Below are 6000 nucleotides of genomic sequence, written 5' to 3'. Positions count from 1 at the left end.
GACCCTTCATTTGTCCCAGCAAAAATTACCGTCCCCGGTTCCTTCCCACCGCCGCTGGCCGTGTTTCCGTCGCCGCTCGGGTACCCCGAAGACTGCGTCGTCACCGCCGGTTTCGTCGTCACGTCGGTTCCCTTTGCCGCCTCTTCTGTCTCGGCGACGTCCATAATGTGCTCTGTGTGTCGACTCCCATTGCCAGCCCGGTTTCCACTGCGTATGTGCGGACGCAGTCGCTGTCGGCGTGGCCGTAACGCCTGCATTTCGAACACCGGGGCACTTTACACTCTCGCCGAACGTTGCCCGTGCCATGACAGCGCAAGCACTGCATCGGTCGTCCCGGCGCCACAACAAGGGCCAACTCCCCGGCGACACGTATCTGGTGAGGCAGATCGTCGACCTTCAAACCAGGTTTCAGTTTTAGGAGCACAGTTCTTGTTGTAGATCCCTTGTCGTGGACGCCTTGAAAGCGCCACCGTTCCCGTGTAACTTCGGTTACCTTCCCGAACGCAGCAAAAGCCGTCCGTATGTCTTCGTCGGCCACGCCTTCCAGCATCCAGTGGAGACGTAGCTTGACTTGTTGGTCTTCCGGATCGATGATAAGACATCGCCGTCCTTTTACTTTTAGTTCCTTGAATGCGAGAAGCCAGGCTTCTTGGCTCCTTCAGCGGTCTTGAAAGTCACAGCCCAAACGTGGTTGATTTGATGCGCCCCCAGGGCCACCACAACTGGGAGCGTACCAGTCTTCGCCAAGACGTCGCGGCAATCTTCCACACTAAAGGGTCGCACACGCACGTCTCCGTGCAAAAAAAAAAACTGTGTTCAAAACAACATGTCCGGTGGGCAGGTTCAGCAAAATGATCTGATATTCCTTATCGTCGTTTCCTTCAAGCCTGTTACCGCGGAGGGAATGGGCCGCTATCGCCGCTTCGCCGGAGCTCATGATCCTGCGTCCGCACCGAACGGTAACCGGAAGTAGAATGAACTGAGCTACTTCGGCACGTGGATGAGGGCATAGGCAGCTGCTTTCCTACTATGAGCAGTGTTCGAGCGAAACAAAAAAAACGCTGCCCAAAACCCGGGATCGAACCAGGGACCTTTAGATCTTCAGTCTAACGCTCTCCCAACTGAGCTATTTCTCCCTTTTTTTTATTGCCGGGCTCCAGAAAACAACTAAAAGCATACACGAGTAGACACCCAAACTACAAAAAGGTAGCCTACAGCCCCCAGAGGGCCAGGCCTTGTCAGTTTAAAATTCCCCGAGTTCCGTCAAAGGTTCGAGCTTTGAAAGCCACTCAGGGGGAGATGCTTGTGCATTGTCTCACGGAAATGCAATCGCGCAGGCCGCGCATCCGTGTCACGATGAAAGGGGGGACACAAGAGCCCTTTTCATACAGAAGAAAGAGGCCGGGAACATGGTGCTTACCCTTCCCGTCCAGCGCGTGGCTAGACGACGTCTTTGACGCCGGAGCCATCCGGTGCTGGTTCGAGGCCTGGCTGCGAGGGCGGTTTGTCGAGGGTTCTCCTCTCCGCCGACACATTAGGTCGTGGTCGGATGGATGGCCGCCGTCCTTGGGTCGTTTTTGCCGGCGGCTCCTGGACACTGAGGAATGTCGCCTTGTCTCTATCGGTTCCGGTCTGGGCATGTGGTCGCTTCGCTGGGGCAGGACCACTGGTAGTACGAGCGCCGCACTTGTCATAGTTCTCGATAGGAGTCGCTGGATGGGTTTCTTTGTTTGGTTCACGGTTAATGTGGGTTTAACGTCCCAAAGCGACTCAGGCTATGAGAGACGCCGTAGTGAAGGGCTCCTGGAATTTCGACCACCTGGGGTTCTTTAACGTGCACTGACATCGCACAGTACACGGACCTCTAGAATTTAGCCTCCACCGAAATTCTACCGCCACGGCCGGGATCGAACCTGCGTCTTTCGGGCCAGCAGTCAAGCGCCATAACCACTAAGCCACCACGGCGGCTTGGATCGGTTTCTTGGAGCGGCGGCACGCTTATTTCATCACTCGACGCCTCTATCCCATTTGTCGAAGTTTCTGCACATTCATGCTTCCGCCCACCATCGCTGCTGGAGGGTCGCGAAGAGTCCGTCGCGCCTGCCTGCTTTTCCGGTTCGCCTATGCCTTTTGCAGATCCCTCGGCCTCTGCTACTTCCATCAGGAGTTCCGCAGAGTCGTCTTTCTAAACAGCGCCCGTAACCACCGCATAAGTGCGGACACAGTCGGTATCCGCGTGACCGTACCGCCAACATTTCGTAAAGCGGGGAACTTTACGATCACGCCGCATGTGGCCCATACCGTGGCAGCGCAGGCACTGCATTGGACGTCCAGGCGCCACGACAAGAGCCAACTCTCCCGCGAAGCGTACCTGGTGTGGTAGGTCATCCACTTTCACACCGGGCTTCAACTTTATTAGGACAGTTCTTGTCGTTGAGCTTTTGTCATTGACGCCTTGGATCCGCCACCACTCTCGCGCAACGTCGGTCACTCTGTCAAATGCCGCTAATGCCGTCCGGATGTCGTCGTCGGCCACACCATGAAGCACCCAGTGTAGCCGCAGCTTTACCTGCTGGTCTTCTGGGTCGATGATGAGGCAGCGGTGTCTCTTAACTTGCAGCTCATTGAAGGCGAGCAACTTCTTTGCTGTCTCTGTGCTCCGCAGGGTGACCGCCCACACATGGCTGATTTGGTACGCCCCCAACGCGACCACGTCGGGGAGCGTACCGGTCTCGGCCACGGCGTCACGGAAATCATCGACCCGAAACGGACTCACACGCACGTCTCCGTGATGAAAAACCGCGTTGAAAACAACACGTCCTGTTGGCAGTGCAGGCAAAATGATCTGGTACTCCTTATCTTCACTGTCATCAATCAGCGGCCGTCGAAGGCCGCTGTCGCCGCTCCACTGGAGCCCATGATACTGTGATCCGATCAGTTCGGCTGCCGGAAGTCGAATCCTGAGCTATTTCGGCACGTGGATGGGGGCGTAGGCTGCTGCTTGCGTACTATGCGCACTGTTCGAACGTAACAAAAAAAAATAGCGCTGCCGAAAACCAGGATTGAACCAGCGACCTTTAGGTCTTCAGTCTAATGCTCTCCCAACTGAGCTATTTCGGCACTTTAGTTCTTTATTGCCAATTTTTACACGTAACCAAAATTACAAAAAGGATTAAAGCGCCTCAGCCCAATTCGGCCTATACACGAGGGTTTAAAATCTTTGAATACACCCAAGTCATCTAGTACAGAGAGCCATTCAGGCTGTTCAGCTTGTGCCCGGTACACTTCTCTCAGGCACACACTTGCAATGAAGTTTTCTCGTACAGAATGCATGTTTATATCGGCATGCTGCACCAGAATTCTGGTTTTGCACAAGCTGTGGAGGCTTAGCAGCATGATTAATTCATAGGGCACTCCCGTTTCATTTTGAACTTGCCAAAATCTAATACCGTAGGGGTGCAGGGGAAGATCTTTTTTAATAGTTCTTTGGAGGACGTCCCAGTAAAAGATGGGGTCCCAACACTCCAAAAATACGTGCTCTATCGTCTCGGGCTTCATGCATAGGATACATTTACTTCTCCAGGAGACGAAAATCCCCTTTTCGTTCAGCCATATTTTAACAGGGAGCGTATTTGAATGTAGATTGTAGAAAAACGTTTTCATAAATGGATTAACTGGCATTCTTTTGGCTCGCTTTAAAACATCCTGTCCTGCACCCCCACGGTGCAGGCATCGGTAAAGAGAAATTGGCATCATCACATCCACTAAGGCCGTTTACGACTTTTTCTTTGAAACATTACACAAATAGTCAAGATAAAACCGCACTTGCAGAAGCCTAAACGAGAATGCAACCTCACTCATGTACCCCACGACGGAACCACGCATATTCTCACTCGAAGACACCACAATTTCAGGAAGCAGCCTCTGCAATCGCAGCTGAATAACAGTCCACAAAAAGCTGTCCGACTGGTCAGGGAGCAAAAATGAATCGTGATACAACCTGGCGTAAAAACAAATGAACAAGACCAAGGCCACCACCTTTGACAGAAATAAACAAATTGGTGCGACTGGTTCGCTCCCATGTCGATGCTCATACAGAAACAGTAAAGACGTAGTGAATGCTATGAATGTTGGCTCGGGATGCACTCAACACGTTCATTAGATACCATATCTTTGACACAAGAAAAATTTTAGAGACAGAGGCCTCCCGAAAGCATCGATAGCTGCCTCCCTTGCCACGAGTCTGACTTCTCCTTCGCCCTTGACGCTTCATCGTTCCAGCTGCCACTGGGATCCCGATAACATTCGAGAGGAAGTTTTGACCACTGCAACCGACAGAAGTGTTCCGGGGCATCATCCCAATTACCGTGCCAAAACCCACAGCTCTTGTGCCAGTTTATCAGGCAGCCAGTTTGTTGACAGTACAATTCGATTAGGTTGGTAGCTTCAGTAACGCTGTCCTTGTTTGAGCAAAAAATGGCAATATCATCTGCGTAGGCGAGGACTTTCATACGGGATGATTGCAGTTTAAAGCCAGAAATAAGATTACTGTTATTATGGCCAAGCAGAGTGGCTCTATGTAAGTCGCGAACAGTAGGGGGGAGAGAGGGCATCCCTGCCTCACTGAAGAATGCACTTCTAGTCGGTCTGTCAACTATGTTTTTACGATTACTCATGTGCTGCTGTTCGCATACGCAGTTCTCACGCCTTCCGCTACAACGCGCCCCGCGTTCAAATGATCAAGAATGAAAAAATGAACGTCATGTGAAACACGGTGGAAGGCCTTCGCAAGTTCCAGCTGAATTATTACAATGCGCTCCGCAAGGGCGTCACAACATTCCAGTATGCTACGTGCAACGTGTATATTGGTCGCGATACTGCATCCTTTGATGCCACAGGTCTGGTGTGGTCCAACCAATGTTTTGATTACGCCCTGTAATCTATTTGCTTAAACTTTCATATACATCTTGTAATCTACGTTGGTGAGGCTTATCGGCCGATAAGAGCCCACCAACAAGCGCTTCTCCGGATCATCTGTTTTGGGTATCAGGAGAATGTGTGAAGTAGTAAAAGACGGTGGAACTTTTTACCGCTCGTACGCCTCCGCGAGCACATTTAGCAGAAAGGAATCTATCATGCATTTTTATTATTTATAGAAATCGGCGCATAGTCCATCTGGGCCAGGTGCTTTTCCTCTTTGCAATTCATCTGTTGCAGATTCAATTTCTCCGACACTAATGGGCATCTCAAGGCGCACCTCCACGTCATCCTCGAGTCTTGGCAATAGGGGCAAAAAATGAACCAGAAATCCTTCATCCATCTCACGCTTATGACCGAGAAGGCCGTTGAAGTGGTCCATTATAACCCTCTTGATAACTTTTTTCGTATCACTAGAAACTTCAGCCCCGTGTCTTACCTGCGTGATTTCTTTCTGGGGAATGTAACGTTTTCCGTCGGACAATGCTCGTTTAGTCGGCGTTTTACCAATCCACAATTTCTCGGACCAAGAGCGAATGACAGCTGCCTTGTATCTTTCTGTGTCTATATGTTCAAGCTGGCTTTTTACTTCGCTCAATTCTTTCATGAAATGGCCGGGCTCACAACTTTCCATCCAGGTCAGGAATTTTAACTGCTCATTCACTTCAGTTTCCTTTTCTTCTCTTTATGCCTATTAAAACAACTCTTTTCTATTGCTTTACGTTTCACCCATTCCTTGAAACCTTCCCACTGAACAGCCAAGCTGTCAGGCTGTGTCTCTAGCAGTCTGTGCATTTCCTTGGTAGTTCCATTTATGTAATCTTCGTCTTTCAACAGTTTAGCATTTAATTTCCACAACTGCCAGTTAAAGGACGTATGTTTTGTTTTTGGCGCCAAAGGTTGAGATTACGAGGCAGTGGTCACTGAATGCAACAGGCTGAAATTCATACTTCATGCAGAGATGCACGAGTTCCGTATTTATGTACAACCTATCCAACCTAGCATGACAGTCACAATGGAAGT

The 6000-nt window shown here is 50.5% G+C and overlaps 2 non-coding genes across 2 annotated transcripts; both read right to left on the bottom strand.

Moving 5' to 3' along the window:
- Positions 1-1062: 1062 nt before the first annotated feature.
- TRNAF-GAA (transfer RNA phenylalanine (anticodon GAA)) lies at positions 1063-1136 on the bottom strand. Its single transcript has one exon. It is a non-coding gene; the product is annotated as a tRNA-Phe (tRNA).
- A 1911-nt stretch (positions 1137-3047) lies between these two features.
- Positions 3048-3120, bottom strand: TRNAF-GAA (transfer RNA phenylalanine (anticodon GAA)). Its single transcript has one exon. It is a non-coding gene; the product is annotated as a tRNA-Phe (tRNA).
- Positions 3121-6000: the final 2880 nt, after the last annotated feature.

This window comes from Amblyomma americanum, chromosome 10 (assembly GCF_052857255.1).
Source record: "Amblyomma americanum isolate KBUSLIRL-KWMA chromosome 10, ASM5285725v1, whole genome shotgun sequence".
Lineage (NCBI taxonomy): Eukaryota > Metazoa > Arthropoda > Arachnida > Ixodida > Ixodidae > Amblyomma > Amblyomma americanum.
Note: the sequence above shows the minus strand (reverse complement) of the source record. Positions and strands in the feature narration are given on the sequence as shown.